Genomic DNA, 19282 nt, shown 5'->3' with positions numbered 1-19282 from the left:
AATTGGAAAAGTAGTGTCCACATCTAACTAGTTTTCCCACTGTCCACCTGCCAAATGTGGAACAGGACGAGGGGAGGGGGGGAGGACATTCTCCACTATCTGAAGATTCCTGGGTTTCATTTAGGTCGGCATCACTTTCGAAGCTTCCTACCCAGAGAAGGTGTGAAGCACCTCTGCCCAGAGCAGGCTTTGTTCCTGTCCTCTGAGAGCATAGGCTCTCACCCCTTGAGGTCAGGATCAGCAGGCTGGCTAAGACTAGTCAAAGATCACACCAGTGTTTTCAGAGGACCCTCTAAGGTATGCCCTATATGCATTTATTAATAAATCCAACACGGCATCAGTGAAGATTTATGAAGACAGGATGTTTGAAACTAAACATCTTAGGGTCCAGTGAAGCCATCATGGAGCTATGAAACTCGTAACTACAAGTTCTAGCCCATGTACTCTCTATTGCTTCCCTGGTCACTTACAATATCAAAGAATGGACTTAGATATTGTAAGGTCATATCTGCTCATGCAGCTATATTGATACAATGGATATAGTGCACCCTGCTGCAGTCCTGGTGGACCCTCTTCAGTACCAATGCCCTATGTACCAGGGGTACCATTTACTATGGATTTATATGGTTTGTTGAAGTTGTGCCAATCCTGGTACAGTTTTAGGAAAGAGATCTGGCACTGGGAACTTGGTTAGCAGGGACCCCGAGCACTCTCATTTAAAATCCCATCATGCACCAGGCAATAATTGGGGGCTAAACATGTCAAATGAGGCACTTTCCTACAGAAATGAAGAGCAAAGTTCAGGAATCAGTAGCAAATATTCTAGGGAATAAGAGAAGGAAAGATTGGGAATCTGGTGAAGAGTTTTTTTTCCCTGTCTGATGAGGAAGAGCATTTTGTAGGAATTGGAGGAAAGACCTGAAGAAAACAAAGCATATGGAAGACATTTATTTGTCAAAAAAAGGAATCTGAATTGCATCAGAAAAAAGGTGTCCTCGTGGCACACAGAGAATGGGTGTCCTCAGTGGCACACATAAAAAAGGTCTTTGGGACATGCAACATGATGGAAACAGAAAAGATGATGGGAGTTTTACACGTGAAGATGGTAAACAGTGGGATGACTATATTTTGGACTTGCAGCCGGATTAGGAGTTTGATCATGAATTTGATAATTTAGAGAATGTTGCATTGTTGTAGGTTCTTAGCTAACCTTTGGGTGAGGAGATGTTTTCTTCCTTCAATATAAGACACCAAGAAGTGGTGACTGGGGGCCCATGGAGCACGTGGGTAGATTTTTTTAAGGAGTGGATTCGCAGGCCTTTGCATAAGGAAGTGAGTAATGTGTTGAGGTCAGAGTTCTCAAGGTCAGTCATAGAGGAAATGGTGTGCAGTATGCCTAATTTGGACCTTGAGTTTATATGTTTTCTGTTCAGATTGGGCAGAGTTCCTAGGAATGGTCTAGAACTGTCTTTGAAGATCTGTCAGGATAAGGTATTTTTTCATTTAATTTCAAATAACTTTATTTCGATTCCACAAAGGAATCATAAAAGTATACATCAATATAAAAACACAAATTACAATAAGAAATCACGGTACATATTTACATATTTCTGGATTTCAATACATTCAGTATCGATTTCTAATAACAAGAGCTGATCTGATAAAACTAAGTACAGCATTACAAATGTTTGGGGTTGACAAAGATAATAAATATTCATATCCCTCTTTGTAATAATATGATCCAAAGGATAGCAGTAATGGTCTAATAAAGGTGTTTCTTGGGACCTTGTACAAAGCACAAAAAAGAATAAGGTGCAGAGTATTTTGTGAAACCTTATCATTACAGGGGCAAAAAGGTAGTTTCTCACACCACCCCCCTTGCTTTGGAAAGGCAAAAAGGAAGTGTAGAGTACTAAGGCGAAACCTTGTCAAATAGAAACGCCATTGCGTGTTGATGATATATGATAGATAAAAAGGTCGCACCAATTTGCCCCTGACACGTAGTGCATGTTCACTATTCCTTAAGGTACCCAAATTTGAACCATAGGCATTTTTAATAGTTAACTTAGCATCCTTATTGATCATGCCAGGGTTTAGAAACATGTTACCTAACCCAATCTTATGGAGGGTATCCCTAACATATCGAAGCCATGGAATCTCCCTATAATGCTCAAGTTTAAGGCAATCTTGTAAGATATCTTTTGTCAATTTCAAATGCCAAACTTTAGACCATAGTAGTAATGGAGCTACATGTATGATGTCACTCGCAAACTCCATACCAACCTCCCCATGGCAAAAACTGTTTGACGTACCCGATGGGACAGATAGGAGACGTTTTATAAATTTACTCTCCATAATCTGCAACTTTTCACAATTTTGTGACCCCCAGACTCCAGCGCCAAAAGTCATAACAGAGACACACTTAGCTTTATACAAGGATATTATTTCTGCTATTCGCCGTTGTCCTAGTTTGCTGGCAAAATGAATAAGAGCTTCAATTGATTGTGTAACCTTTTGGACCCGAACTAATATCAAAGGTTCCCAATTCAATTTTTTGTTAAAAAGGTTACCCAAATAATTAAAGTTATCAACTTTCTCTATAATTGAATCCCTCACCAGATACCTGCGGATTTTAACACTTTTCGGACCGCGAGTCATGGCAAATGATTTAGTGAAATTGACCCCAAGATCTAAATTTCCCATAAACATGTCGAAAGCATTCAGGCAAATCTGCATGCTATTGGGAGTAAGGGTCATTAAAACAGTGTCGTCTGCATATGACAACATTGGAATTCTTTTGCCATTGATCTGTCTAAAATCAGCACCGGTTTCTAACAGAAAACGTTCTAATCCATTGGTATAAACCAGAAATAAAAAGGGAGCTAAAATACATCCCTGACGGACACCTTCAGTAGATAATATAGGTCTAGTCTTCTCCCACCAGGGCCATATCTAATTCTCACAATTGTGGCGGCGTGGAGCCTGCGAAGCAAGGTAACCAAAGGCTCCTCAAACCCCATAGACTCCATCATCCGCCATAGCTTACCCCTATATACAGTGTCAAAAGCACTGGACAAGTCCATGAATGCCAAGTGAATGGAACTATTCTTGGCACCCATGTACTTGCCCATAATTAGTGCTAAATTTAGGCACTGCTCAGTGGTTCCTTTCCCTCTTCCTAATCCATATTGGGAGTCCACAATAACCCCCGCTGACTCCGCCCATGTTTTAAGGGGAGCCAATATCACCCTACCCATTAGCTTGCATGACGCGTCTATTAGTGATATTGGCCTGTAGCAGCATGGGTCAGACTTGTCACCCTTCTTAAAAATGGGTACCACCACTGCCTCTTTCCAAGAAATCGGAATGGGCCCCAACGTTATTGCCTTAAAAACATTCAAGAGTAATGGGGACCAAACCTCCAAATTATGTTTAAAAAGATCCAAGGGGCAGGAGGAGGAGCCAAGATGGCGATCGAGATGGCCGCATAAATGCTCGGCTCCGTGCGCCCTCCCGCCCCGCACATATATCCTGGCGATTAACCTGAGCAGTCTTTGTTGATTCAAGTAGAGGAAGGAAAATGTTCACTTACCATCTGTTTCTGTGGCTCCACCGTGTAGTTGCCCTGAAGAAATGTCCCCGATTGTTTGGCGGCCTTCGGTGGGTTGAGACCGGGACCTCGAGTGAGGAGAGTGTCTGGCCGTGACTGCAACTGCTGAGGCCTTGGTCGCGATGGGAAGCCGCTCGAAGAGAACTTGATATCCGCGAGCCGAAAGAGATGCCACCAACCCACTTCCCATAATGGGTTGCCCGGCGAGAGGTGCGATATAGCTGGGCCGGAGAGAGTCCATGTGGCCCAGCTCCCCTTTGGTGTGACGCCCGGTCATGTTAACAGCCCCCCCCGGGAGCCGGGGGGTGCCGCCTGGAGAGCGGCGGGAGCTTGTTTAGCCTTTTGGTGACTCTCCTTTCTGCTGCCTGCCACGACTCTTGCGATTCCGCTGTGGATCCTGCTGGTTCCGGGGGTTGGTTCCGATCCCGGGGTGAGGTGGAGGAGGACAAGACCGTGATGGCTGCAATGGCGGATGCTACCCTCCTGCGTGTTCATTGTCCGGGCGGAGACACCGGTGCACATGTGCATCCCGGGGTTTGGCGACGTGAGGACAGACCCACACCCGGTACTATACTGGCTGCGTTGCTGGCCCTGCAGACTACCCTATTCCGGGGGGCCCGAGACTTGGGAAGAAAGGTGGCCGCCATTGCTGGCCCGCCATTTTGTGGCGGCATGGATCGCTCTCGAGGTGGTGCTGAGGTGTCTGCCTCTGATTCATTGACATGCCCCCTGGATGGATCTGCGTTCTTGGAGCCGCGGGTGGGTCTGGTTCCTGAACCTGCTGTAGCTACCCTTGTTTCCCGGGTGCTTGTCTTGTCGGGGCCTCTCCCTGATCGACGAGTGGGGGAACGGCATCGATCCATGGCCCGGGCGGCCCCGATGAGGTTTCGGCGTTTCCCTTATCGAATGGGACCTCTTCTATGTTTGGCGGGACTGTGTACTGTTTCGAGACTGTTGGCGGAATCGACATTGTCACATTCAGACTTCCGCCATGCATCATCTGCGAGATTTCGGTGGCTGGGATCCTATGGAACGATGGGGCTGCCTGGCCCTCCCTGGGCCCTCGGACCCTCTGTGCTACTTTGTACCCCGTCTGCGGGACTGTTTACCGTTGGTGCTATTGATCGAAGTGGCCAGGGGTGAATTTGATTGGGACATGGAGGAACTCATGGATGGTTGCTGGTGATTTGAGGGGCGCTTGGCGGAGGTGTAATTGATTGCATTATACGTGATTGCTATTACTTGAACTTCTTCTACTGTTGCTGTTTAAACGATTTTTACGTGCGGAGGTGGGAGGGGCCGGATGACCAGATCGAGGGCCCTTCTCCTGTCTTTTTTCTATTTCTCTTTCCCTTTTTTCTCTTCTTCTTTCCTGTATTTCGGGTCTCTTATTTAGGGCGACAGGCACGCTGCTGGGGGGTAGGCCGTAGCCTTCTGCAGGGGTGCAGGGTTGGGAGTTGGGCGATGGGCTTGCTATTTTGTTCTCTCTTTGTTTCTATGGCCCTTTGTCCCTTTTCTTTTTCGATGTCGTCGTCTTCCATGTCTCCTATAATGTGATTCGCCTTGATGGGTGGGACTAACTCGCTATGATTGCTTTGTGTCGATCGCATCTATCCTGACTCGTATGCTCCCTCCCCCATCAGTTCTAATATGTGTACATTTCTGGCGTAAAACTTTTTGCTTTTCCCTAGTTGCAATGGGGGAGTGTGTGACTGTGCGACATTGATTTTCATCTTATTTTTTGTTTTTGCAAAATGAACCGTCTCGGATCCTTATTTGCATGGTGCCTTACATATGTGTTATATCCTGTATTCTACTTCGCCTTCGAATTCCGGACCGCTGTGTATTTTTACACCCCTTTCCTCTTTGATCGATTTGTATAGCGGCCGGCCGGATAGGTTGTAGGCCCATGTCTGTATCTCCGTGTCTCATCAATAAAGGTTTAAAAAAAAAAAAAAAAAAGATCCAAGGGTACTGCATCAGGACCTGGGGCCTTTAAAGCAGCCCCCTTGGTCAGGGCTATCTTTACCTCTGAAAGCGTTAATGAATCACTAAGTGATTTTGCTGACGCCATATTAAAATCGCCTGCTCCCGTGGTAGCAGTCAGCAGTATCTCATTTGGATTAAAGATTTTGCTATAATGAGCTACCCAGGAGTCTTCAGATATGTGCACTCGGATGGTATTCTCTTCCCCTGTTTTTAAAAAAGGCCTGTTTATTACCTCACAAAAAAGCCTATTGTCCCTTAGATCAACCGCTTTTTCCAGATCTTCCCATGCTTTAGTCCGTAAATCATTTTTCCTTTTACTGACTGCATCTCTATACCTTTTCCTAGCTGATCTAACCAAATCCCTATCACGTGGGACTTGGCGTAAAGCCTTTGATAGATGTGTTTGAGCAGAAGAACATTCCTCGTCAAACCATTTAGGCCCCCTATCTTGTTTCCTCCCCCCTGACTTTACAAGGTGTGAAGCAACGTTTCCCAGTAGTAATTCAAAATTCTTAATTATACGGTCTGGGTCAGATATAGGCGTCAGACAAGTTTCTATCTTATCCTTATTTTCCTTAAAAATATCCGACTCCAGTTGCCTCACATCTACTTTATCCCACCTTAAGGTAACACCCTGATTTTGACTATATACTATCGGTTGTTCCGCAGTCTGGTTCTTCTCAAAAACCAGGTTAAAACTCAAAATTAGGGGGTTGTGGTCACTGGCGGGGTTCGCCTCAATTTTAAAATCTTTTAGAAAATGAGAGAAGCCCTTAGATACCATGGCAAAATCGATTGTACTCATTCTGCCCCCTGTACCTTGGAAAGTGGGTATATTCAATGCACCAGAAAAACTAGGCATATCCAGGATGCATAAATCATTGTTCATGACAATACTATTTAGAGCCTCCCCCTGTTTTGAGTGAATAAAATGAGCCATAGGTTGATCAGTTAAATCCATCAGACCACATACTCTAGATCCACTGAATTTACATAGCCCACAATTGAAATCACCTAACCATATAATAAAAAGAGGGAAAACCCTGTTTGTCACCTTAGCAATCTCCTCCTGTAAGTTTTCAATAACTACGGTTACATGGGGATAAAATATATTATAATACCAATTTATAAGAAGAAGGGTTACTGGAAATAAGTCCTTGATCATAAGTAATTGGTACCAAGGTGATTCCACCACTCGGATCACATGTCTTAAGTTATGCTTAACAGAGATAGCTGTCATAAGCCCACCCTTTGCTCTCCCTGCTTGCGATGGCGTTGCTAAAACATTAAACATTTGGAAACCATCCAAGCTCTGATCCACGGTACTCCATGTCTCCTGGAGGCAGGCAATATCAAAAGATTCAATATAATCTAGCCAGACAGGATCCTCTAGTCTCCGCCCAAGGCCGGCTATATTCCAAGAAATTAAACGAAAACAGCTGTCCTTTACCCGATTACCCTCTTTTCCCTGTAATGGTTTCCCTTTAGGATGAACTAAGTCACACCCACCTACTCTTGTTTCTATGCCATTAGTTACTACATCAGCATAGAGGGAATTTGTACCTCTAAATATACAGGGATTTTCTCCACACCACTGATCTAAGACAGAGTTAAAATTTGCTTTATACATAAATCCCGTATTCACATGGATAACATCATCTCTATCTCCACCATGCGCTACAGCATTAATATGTTGCTCACCAAGATTTTGGAGTGTATTACTAGCCCAAGGGTCCTCTACATCATTATTATTATTAATTCTTGTCTCCAGGTCGTCCCACGGGGTAGATTCATAATGGGACGCCGGGGCAGGCATAGCCTCCTTGACCAGGGAGGGAAATGTAGACATATTGTCCCGAACAGGTCTTTTTTGTAGGGGAGTTGGATTCAGTCAATCATTTACATCCATAGCCAGGGCCGGACTGACTACCGGGCGTTTTGGAATTCTGCCAAGCTGGGGGCTGATTTCACTGCGGTGGAGGCTGATTTCGTTAATGGAGACCTGCGTGTACTTAGAAGTAATTAAAGCAAAACGAATTTCGTTCAGTACATGCAGGTCCCCATCAACGAAATCAGCCCCCAGCTCAGCAGCATTCCAAAATGCCCGGTAACCAGTCCGGCCCTGTCCATAGCAGTTAAAGGATGGAACATGTTAAATAAAGGAATATTCCAAAATTCCTTTGGGTCTGTAGGAGGATAATTATTTGAGATAGAGTACATATTTGAGTAATTGGGCGGAGGGAGAGGGTTAACATTTCTATTAAAGTGAATAGGGATAGCCGAGTTCGTAAATTGTTTCAGATGATAAGGGACGTCCAAACCATGCCTCGTCAGAGGTTTATTCGAGGGGAACATCATAGTTTCCGGGTAAAAGTATGTCAAATTTCGGGATGATACTCCTCCATTACTTCTACCCGGAAACCAGTCACTAATTTAAGTGACCACCCTATGGTCCCGGAAATTTACAATAATCAAGTCACCTTCTATGTCTTTAGGTATTAGATGTTATGGAACTAATAGCCAGGATTATGGACGAGACATTTCGTGAGATAAACCTGGTTTTGTGACCAGTTAACTGGGCTATTTTTCAGTTTGTTCATCCTTGATTAGTGCTATCTGCAGTATACTGAGAGGTGTGTTTATTTTCACAGCTTTGGTACCATCTTTGTCTTTGAACTATTGACGATCAGTGTAATTTGATAGTCACAGCATCTAGTAAGTTTGTTATTGTTTCAGATGATGTTTGTGTGTACACGTTTTTCTATTGAGTGCATGCTTTTTTTGTAACTTGGGACATTGCGCACTGAAAACACGGGCTTGCTCGTAGTTTTTCAGCACTTTTTTGCTCACTATCACTTATCACCTACTATCAGTGCATTATCTGGTTGACTGACATTGACAGCCATATTTTTCCTTGGCTATATATCTCACAGATTAAGTCTATCTTTGATCTCTTTATTGCATGTTGTATTTTCTCAGCAAATTTTCTGTTCTCCGTTCTTGCCATGTGTAAGCATATTCAAGTGGCACTGGTTCTCCGGCCTTTTCTGAATGTTATTGTGTTTGTTAAAAAATTATCTAAAGTATCAGTAATGTGTTATATGATGGTTTGTTCGTATCTTTACAGTGGCACCTGAAGAAGGGATGAGTTAAATCCCGAAATGCATTGGGCAGGGCATATCTGCCGAAGAATTTTAGATAATTTTGTTATTGCATGAAGCAAATTACCATGTAAAAAAATTGATGTTTGATTTACTGTTTTCAATTTTTTTAATGATGTAAATTTGATATTAGATTAGATAAGCCATACATTGGCTCCAATTTCTGTTGGTTGTAGTACACTTTCTTTTGTCTAAGAATTTTTGTGAAGTTTTTGCTTTCTGGCACTACATTTCGTAAATAGTTGATTTTACATATTACGCTGTGCACCCAGTATACTGGTGAACATTCACCTGCAGACATTTATGGCTTAAGAGGCCCATGTTAATGATACTCCAGTTGCTGTGGAGTTGCTCAGGGGATTGGAACCAAAGAGCAGTGGTGTTGTTGGGTAATGCAAACACTAGGTTAGTATCAGAGAGAAGGAAGGCGATTCTTATGAAAATTAGTCCCAACAAAGGGAACCTAGCGATTATGCTAAGGGTCTGCTGCTGTTTGACAAAGGGCTGGTCAAGAGCCTAGGTAAATATGTGACTACATTTACAGCCCTGGACAAACCTCAAACAAAAATGAGAAAGGTGTTTGTAAATTGAGTTTTTGGAAGGGCCAGTAGAAGGGAACCCACTGCTGGCTGAGGCATACAAACATTCCAATTCTATAATTAGCACAGAGGCAGATGATTTCAAACCTCAACTGGCTTCTACCATAATCGTGGGAGAGCAGGAAGGTCTAGAAAGATGTTCCCATGCACAAGGACAAAGTTCAATCGGAAATTAAGGTGAAGGATTAATTTTGGCTCTTCCCAAAAAAGAGTAGGGGGCCACTTGAGAGAGTCCTTAAAAGATTCAGAGAAGTTAACTCAAAACCCCTGGGTATTGGAGACAGTACATGGTTATGGAATAGAATTCATGGACTTGCTGCAGCAGAGAAAAGAGCCAAGAGAGTTGGCAGTAAACGAAGAATGAAAGAAGATAGTGGACTTACAGATAGAGTATATGTTACAGAAAGGTGCAGAGGTTTGCATAGAGCAAAACAGCAAAGTGTTTTGCAAGAACAATTTATTTGGTCAGGAAGAAGGTCAAGGGATGGAGACCAGTGATCAATCTCAGGGAGTTAAAAAAATTGTAGGTGTACAGGCATTTCAAAAAGAAAGGAATCCATTGTATGAGAGATCTGTTGTTAATTGACGATTGGTTGGTGAAACTGGATCTAAAGGATGTATACTTCACAATTCCAGTGGGAAAAGAGATTCATAAGGACCATTATACCAATTTCATTACCTTCCATTTGGGCTTTCATCAACGCCAGATGATTGTGTATTTGGATGACATCTTGATTGTGTCCCAGGATATGAACGAACAAAAGAGAGATTTAGTGCAAGTGATGAGTATGTTGGAAGGGATAGGATTCATAGTAAATAGAGAGAAATCCATTTTGGAACCGACACAAAAGTCAGCGATTTTAGGTTTCCAAGTAAATATCCAAGCAATTTTTCCAGGACCTCTACATTACTGTGCTTTACAGAGGTTGAAAGGAGATGCTTTAAGGAAAGGGCTAGTATGGAGACAGGATAACCCTGAGTTCAGAAGCAAAGGATGAGTTAATATGGTGGTTGAACTATATGCAAGCTTGGAATTGCAGAGCCATTTTTGCATGTGCCCCAAGTTTTGTGTTGGAAACAGATGAAAACCTAAGAGGCCGGGGGCCTTGGCTTAGAGCTCAGGAGACATGAGGCGTTTGGACACAGGAGGAGAGAATATAAATAGCCTGGAATTGACTGCAGGGCTGTATGCATTGAAAAGTTTCAAAACCGTTTTGAAGAGACAGACAGTGTTGATGAGGATGGATAACATGTCAGCAGTTGTGTATATCAACAGAATAGGAAGGAGCTGAACCTAGGGGTTGTCAGAGCTGGCAAAGGATTTCTGGAATGTTTGCCTGGAGCACAGAATTCCGGTGATAGTGGAGTATTTATCTGGAGAGATGAATATGTCAGCAGATTTTAATTCAATACATTTGTGGATTACAGCGCTTGGCTGCCGGATCACCGTTGTTTTCACCCAACTGACCTATAAAAACGTTTTTTTGTGAAATCTGTAAATTATGTGGAAAATGCAGTAGATTAAGTATGGAGTAAACACTACAGGCTCAGAATCACATATATTCACTGGACATACCATTGCCTATTGTTATATCAATAATTTATTCATTAAAGCTGAAGAAAACCACACCTCGAATTACAATCAGTACACATTGTAAGTTGAACCTTAAATAAAAATAGACTTCTCAAGCTGAAAACTCCACAATAAACAGGTAAAATAAAAAATACATAACAGACAGGATGTGAACTGTGGATCTGTGTTGACATTTCGAGCTTCTGATGACATTTACAAAGCGCTCTGACTTCAGCCTTGAACCTTATCATATTACCAGAACTCCCATTCTTCCGAAGCAAATCCTACCATTTATGACAGTGGTACGGTGGTCATTTAAATCGAAATATGAGTGTCCACCTTCTTGTAATTGACAGTTTAGAGTCAACAAGGAATGCATGACCTACCAAAAGGGAGACCAAACATGGGGGCTTATTACAATGAAATGGTGCAGCGCATAGCTAAATTCTGCAGCGCCACGCTGTACCCTTTCCAAAATGCAGGGATGCGCTGTATTTACAAGAATACGGTGCACCCATGTTTTTCCCTAGTGCTGGCGCTAAAAATAGCTGCCTAGGGACAAAACAGACAGCCTTGTGCCATAGTGCAAGTATTGCGGAGATGATTGTTTAAATAGCAAATTGCCATCGTTTAATAATTGTTTTTGTGCAGGAAGGGACCCGTTCCTGCACAAAAACAATCATTAATGGTGTTTTGCTCTTTCTATGTGTGCTGCAGAATGCAGCACACATAGAAAGAGCAAAAATTAGGGGAAATGAAAGTATTTCTCCTTTTTGCGCCAATCTAACACCTGCTTTTTCATGGCATTAGTTTTTGTGCTGTCCAGATTTACACATCCTTGGAAATCTAGGGCAGCATCAAAAAGCAATCGGTGTTGCAGTGGAACACCCACAGCAAAACCCATTGCATGCCCCTTTCACGCAGATACCTGCATGAAAGAGTACCATATATGTACAAAGTGATGCTAAGCCACAAAATGTGGCTTAATTCCACTTTGTAAATATGGAGCAGGGCATTGAGCCACAGGAACATCGGTAAAAGTGACGTTCCGGTGGGGCAATCCCCTTGTAAATATGCCATATGATGTCAAATGCAGTGGGATCTCTATCACTACACATTACTTAATAGGTGGCATCACTAAATGTCCAGTTGTAAGGTGCCACAGAATGACCAGCCTAATGAATATTGATTAATCAAATCATTGTTTGCGATTCCCCAAGATTGGCTACAATTATAGGGATGGTGGCCTGTAAGGGACAGCATTTCATCACTGCGTTTGCATTTCCAAATGGGAAACTATTTGTTTATACAACTTTTTTCTTTAAAAGAACCAATGCTGCTTTAAAATTAAAAGAAAAAAAGAAAAGAAAAAAGAAAAAAAATTGGGAAAACGTCAGGTGGGAGCAGGCAGCTGTTCCCTGGGCCACTGTCTACTACCTGCGATGTCACCCAACACCATTTGTGAAAGTGTCCCAAAGGGTCACTTTCCTCCTTGATAATCTGTTACCACTTTCTTTGAGGTGTCAGCAATTGATCAAGGATTTGTGACTACAATTGCAGTCACACACCATTGATACATGCAATAGTGAATTGCAATTAGTAGGAGATGCCACTTTCATTGCAAATTGGCTTTGTACATATGCTCTTAGAAGGTATTTAGAGAAAATGTCAATTGTTGAACTATAGACTAAGGGGCACATGCATCAAGCATTATTGCCTTCGCACATGCATCAAGCATTATTGCCTTCGCAAACGGGCAAATTCACAGAATCGGCATGTTTGCGAACGCAAAAATTGCTTTTTAGATGCAGCAAACCCTAATTTGCGATTCGGTAACCTGTTACTTAGGGCGTCCCTTCCTGTTATTTAGGGCGTCCCTCCCAAATACCGAATCCTAAAAGTATGCATGAATGTTTTGTGACCGTGAATGCTGTCGCAAAACTTTGCATATTACCATATACTTCAATACTTATGGGACCCCTTCCCCTTTGTGAACGATTGTAAAAGCATTTTTAAGAACATGCGGTGGCCCTACCGACCACTGCCTGATCTTAAAAAATGAAAAGAAAAATTTCATTTTACTTTTTGGAAAGCATCTAATTTTCCTTTAAGGAAAACGGGCTGCTTTACAAAAAAAAGCAATCACGGACATGGTGGTCTGCTGACCTCAGAGGCCACCATCCCTGTGATTTTTGCGATTCCTAGGGGGTCGCAAATTGCGATCTACCCCATTAATATTAATGAGGTAAATCAATTTGCGACCCCCTAGGAATTGCTATCTGAAAATCTTTGAGTTTCATGCATTGTAAATTGCGATTACCTTCTTGGGATTCTCAGGAATTCGCAATTAGGTATTCGCAAATTTACAATTTTGATGCATGTAGCCCAAAGACCTTTAGAACAAGAACTAAAACATCTGCTGTAATCTAGGTACTGTTTTATGTTTCTTAAATTTCCAGAGCATGCTCTGGACAAAGAGTCTTAATCATACATTTCGATAAACAAAAGCAAAGAAAGATTCAAACAATATTAATCTCGTGAGTTGATAGCTTGCAACATTAACACATTTCCAGTTAAACTAGTTCATCTATTTTAAGTAATATTTACAAAGGAGGTAAAGATGTCAAATGATAGTGTTCTTTTGGGTTTATCTCCAAATTAAGAAGCTATAAAAATTACTTTTTTAGCTTCATGAGAGGCAGGAGGTACAGCTGCACCATAGTTGTGGCTCTTATTAGGTGTCGATATTGTTTCTCTGCCTAACACTCTTCTTAAACCACCTTGTTGCTGAAAAGGGACTTTGCAAAATATCTTCATCTAACAAGGCACCTGGAGAAATGTGAATAGAAGAGTACTCGTTCAACACTAGTGGCAGGAAAACAACTATATGCTATATTTAAGTGGAATGCAGACATTTGTGTGCCAAAGTACATAATGATATTAATATTAGCTGACTGAAGTCTTACATACTTTTATTGACATTGTTTTCTATTTTAGAGGCAGTAAAGGTTGCGCAAAGCCTACTTATCAATAAAAATGATCAGACAGAGCATAGCTGTAGGTAAGTGGAGCTACTGGTGGAATTAGCAAGTAAATAAAGTGGCTTCTCTTTGTGTTTCACACAGCCCGATTGAAAAACATGAAACCAAAACACAGGTTCAAAAGATGCCCCTACTTTTTTCACAGTTCAGTCTGATCCTGGCCGATTATTTTAATCCTAAATACAGTGGGCATATGCTTGCAATCACAAAATTAAATTTAGCACCTGGTGTCCATCTTCATGATGTATGGTCTATGTAAGGAAATGCATCTTTTTGAATATTCACCTCCACTTTTTGGACTGACGCTGCTGGTTTTTCAACTCTAAGAATACATTGAGGCCTGGCAAACAGACATTAGTAGAAAACAAAAAAGTGTACAGAGTTCCCCAAAGGATGAATTAAATTACTCTCTCAGGAAGAATAGATAGTGTGTCAGGGAATCAATGAAACCCTTTGACGGAATTAAGGATGCCTCACACAATTACAAGGCTGGACAACGGTTGGCATCCTCCCTCATGATTGTATCGTGTCATCATTGGCCTCCTGCTCCAGCGGCGGGCTGGCGGTGCGATGCCTGCCGGGTAGCACGTGGTGCTACTCTTTGATGGAGTTCTTTTATTCCTGGCCAATAGATGCATGTGTGTGAGGGACCTAAAAAGTGCAAGAGTGAGCGTGAGTGAAGGTTTTAAAATAGGTCAGTAGAGTCCATTAAGGACACTTTAATGAGATGGCTCACTGCCTAGTTAAAAAGGTAAAGGGAGGGGTAGCGAGGCACAAAGGAATTAGGAAAATTGCCCTCGTTCAACCCTCACCTCAGGTGCGGTCAACATGTTTCTTGCCATGAAGGCAATTCGTCAGGACCTATAGATGCTCATCAGCACGTGAGAAATTTCAACCTGGTTGAAAGAAATTTCTAATACAACCTGTATGTCAGTGCAGGTGGAGATCCTGCAGGAATTCCCACCCCGTAAGCCCTGGTGGAAGGGCCCCACGGTCTGTCCGTGGGGAGCCTGAGCAGGAAGGCGTTTCCTAGATTGCTCGGGGCGCTAAACTTGTAGGCACCTACCCATCCCCCGACGGCGGGAACGCATTAGTGCCAGTGTTTAACCTTATAGAAAAGTTATGTTTAATTGGATACACCCAATTGGCTAGTACTGACTTACTCATAAGCCCCTAGTATGTGGGACCCAGGTCATGAAAGACAGGGTGTTCACACAGGACTGCAGCACTGTTTGTGCCATCCTGATTGTAACAGAGGAAAATTGGCCCCCGGCCTGCCACTGCAGAGTGACAAGGCATTGTGTCACACTGCTAACTTGCCTTTGCCATTACACCCAATGGCAAAGGGACAACTTACCATAAGTAATATGTGTAAGTCTCCCCTAAAAAGACCCTTACGGTCCTATGGCAAGGAGCTTTATATTATTAAGTGAGACATATGATTTAATATGTTTTACCAACAAGACTTCCAAATTGTCTTTTTGCTGGGGAAGGTTAGGAGCCCCATTGGCTAACACAGGGTTAAATGGTTCACACTTCAACCTGGCTGATTCCTGAATGGAACCACCTAACAATGTCAAGTAAGGTATCAAATTAATTAGGACGTTGAATCTGACCTAATGGCCAGGCCAAATTTAAGGTCTCTATTAAAGTTCAGCAACTTTAAGAAAGTTGCTACCATGCACTCCGGCTTGTGCAGTGGCCTCACAAAGGCCATGACACATAGACGGGCTTCGGACTGTCTGGAGAGACATGTGAATGACGCCCGGGAACAAAGGCTGTTACCGCAGAGCGAGGAGTGACCTCCTTTCCCAGGATAGCCACTCAGGGTGTTAGTCCAAAAGGCAGGTTTCAAAGGTCAGGCTGCCTTTGAAGGCCCACTGGTAACAACATCCGTGAGCAGTATGCCTTTTGCTCCTACAGACTATTAGGAGACAGGACCAAGAGATGGAAACCAGTGCCTAAACCGGTTATCCCGTGGGCGTGTAGCCTTCTTGTAGCCACACCCCTAGGGTGGGCTACCATGCTCCTCATCACCAAGGAAGGGGCGTGCCATCTTGAAAGGAGCAAAAATGGGGCACCATGGGATAGCCAGGTGCCACACTTCACGGGAACTTCGTCACTAGAGAGGAGGGGACACATAAGGCCATTGGCTAGTTACAGCGTGGTCCATTCTGTGCTCATCAGTGGGATAAATATGCCGTCTCTGGCACCCTACCCCTTAGTTTGCTTTGAAAAAGAAGAAAAGACTAAAGAAGGCTTGCCCTGCTGCCCCTGAACTGCACAAAGAGAGGCTTCACCATCGAGAGGACTGCACCTGCTGCAACATTTGGGCTAGCAAGATTGAGAGGGTGTCTATGCCTCCTGCCCCTAGGAAAAATAGATTTCCCAGCTTCACGAAGACCCGTGACTCCAAGGATCAGGTGGTTGATCCCCTGAAACCAGCTCCAGGAACACATAAGCTGAAAGAGTTCAAACTGACAAAGTGGTAGCCCTGCAAAAGATTTGCTGTTACCAGTCACCAGGCACGACAAAGAAAGAATCCGAGATAGCCAATACCTGTCCCCGAATTGGGTAGATCCAGGAGGATTCGTTGTACTCAAAGAACACCAGCCTCCACCAAAGGCTTTACATCTATGAGTTGCTCAGCATCAGCTGTACCACTACTGCAATATAGAGAACTTCGAGGGACCCTGCTCTCCATGGCCAAAGTCACTCCACATTAATCGTGGTCTGCGAAACCACCACTGAGACAACCCTGTCGACCACACCACTACCAGAGCATCCTTTTGAGCATCTTTGCCTGCATCCCTCAGCATCAAGAACAGTTCATTGACTGCTATGGCGGTTGATGTCTACACTTAGGACCTTGCTTTAGAAATGCTCTGATGGCCAGGTAACTGTCTGAAGTATCCTTTATGCCCCCCTAGACCTTGCCTGTCAGATTTGGACACCCAAGCCATGCTGGAATACTCACACTAACTTTTCAAACTTTACATTTGCCAGTGTTTGTTTACGGTTGCATTTAAAAGTTATAAAAAGTTCTAAATTCTATATCTCCGAAACATCTAGTGGATTTTAATGATTAAGGTCTCTAGAAATTCATAAAAATACGCTCAGTTTTTATAAACTAGTGATGTGTCTTTTTATTGGTGTGTGATTTTCTTATTGCGTTGCATGATGCTGTTAAATGCTTTACACAAAGTTCCTTTGCCAAGCCTTCCTAATCACAACTACAGCTCCCCAGGGTTGAGCTAAGGTTAAGCAAACAATACTGACTTGACCCAGGAAGGTCTCTGCAAGTGTCCTCCACATTAAGGCCCCACAGCCATATCATATAGTACACTCAGATCCTCATAGTCTACCATTGTTATAATGTTCTATCATGACTACCACATTTAGAACCATTGGGATGGCCATATTGAAATGGTAAAACAGTGATATGCTCTGGATAACAGCATTCTATAATGGTTGCTTGGTTTAGGGGAAGTGGCCGTATGGGATGTGGTTAGGCTGTCCTGTTTTCAGTTTCTATTTTTGGTAAATTCTGGTGTTTTTTTTTCAGTGTTTTCAATATCTTAAAAAACAGTTGTTATCAGTGGTTACACATTTTCACGCCACTAAAAACAACAGAAAAAGCCTTTTTCTACGGTGTTTATAGAACGTTTGCTTTTATCATTGCTTGCTTTCTGCACTGAAAGAACATGGTATATAGACAGTGTACGTATAGTGTATATGAGGTACAAAGAGATTTTTGCAAATTAATCTTATTGTAGTACACCATACAATACTTCTTCAGTGAGTCTTTGGTCATGTGCGCTCGTGCTTTCCTTCCCATGTAAACTTCTTTGAAAAGGCCCTCTCAGCATTCATAGCCCCTTGGGCTGAGAACCGTCAGCTAAGGGACACAGTTGGGATGACTCTTTCTTTGATGCCACATAAAGCACGAAATGATAAATATTTGCGTTTTAGTTCCTGTGCATAAGAAAACCAGAATGGACTAAAAAGTCAATAGCATCCCTCATTAACTCTGAAGATTGTAAAGATGCTTTCAGCATACCATCTAACAAGTGGCAAAGATCTCCTACAGGGAATCACTTCAGCTCGGGTATCAATTTTGACAGGTCATCACACAAATGTTTTATATACGTAGCTGAATCACTGCAAATACAAACAATATTACTCCAATCTTTGTTGAACTTGGAAAGAACCTTTTTTGCAGAGCATAACAAGTGACACTGCGTTCCATGTTTTCCAAAAGTCTGGTGTCACGTTTTCACCACTATCCCAGATACTTTTCACAATAAAGAAGTCAGACGTACTTGCTTTGTCATAACTTTTCATTATAAACAGCTCACTCCTAAGGAATGTGAAATAACTTTTCCCAGTGCACCTAAAAGGGCTTCAGACTTTACAGTTGACTTGACACCATAGCCAACACAGGTTTACTGAGGTGTGCATAAATAAACAACCATCATGCATGCAGTTATAGCACTACAAATATGTACAGAAATACAGTTGGCAAAACAATGTACAACCCTTCTGAATGCGGCCTACCAAGAATCATTACAGAATCCACTATTCCCAGGGTGTTTTCGTAGTGGGTAACCAACACCAACATGCTTGCTTGTTATGGTATTCTATGAGATTACATGTAATCAAATACCTGTCCACAGTTTGTAGCATAGTATGGTAACAATACATCCTTAAATGCCTATTCATTTTAACATTTGCCTTCTACAATAAATACTTGAGGCCTACTGTCTTTTTTGTAACATTTCATTATAAACAGATCAGATCTATACCCATGATCATTGGCTTGCCACCATAACCAACTCAGTCCTGCTGTATTGAATGCAAACATTTCCACAAAACCAAAAAGTGCAATACAAGCAATCTTTTTAGGTGATCCACACAACTACGCCCCAATTAGAATCTTTATTCAGAGAAAAACCAGAACATGTGGGTGGGTCTACGCCCCTTTCTCAGTAGTACTCTGAAAGCTCTTTTTTGTTGATCAATAAGGTCCGGCTACAGCTGCGCTGTCAAGGAAGACCTAAAAATACATGTGTATTAAGGTAGACCTGGGCATCCTATACCGCTCTCAATCACACAACGGCACTCTGAAGTGTTTATGATGGAAAGGAAAGGTTATCTGTGCTGCTGCTGCCAGAGGAAAAAACACTACAAATGATCTCCTTATCTAAGAACTCTAGCAGTGACATATGTATGCCCCTGAAAGTTCAAGTTCCATCCCATTGTCAGCTTGATACTTTATGCATGTTCATAAGCCCTCTCTAATTCTTTTT

This window comes from Lissotriton helveticus, chromosome 1_1 (genome assembly GCF_964261635.1).
Source record: "Lissotriton helveticus chromosome 1_1, aLisHel1.1, whole genome shotgun sequence".
NCBI classification, from domain to species: domain Eukaryota; kingdom Metazoa; phylum Chordata; class Amphibia; order Caudata; family Salamandridae; genus Lissotriton; species Lissotriton helveticus.
The sequence above is the reverse complement of the archived record's forward strand: the minus strand, read 5'-3'. Positions refer to the sequence as shown.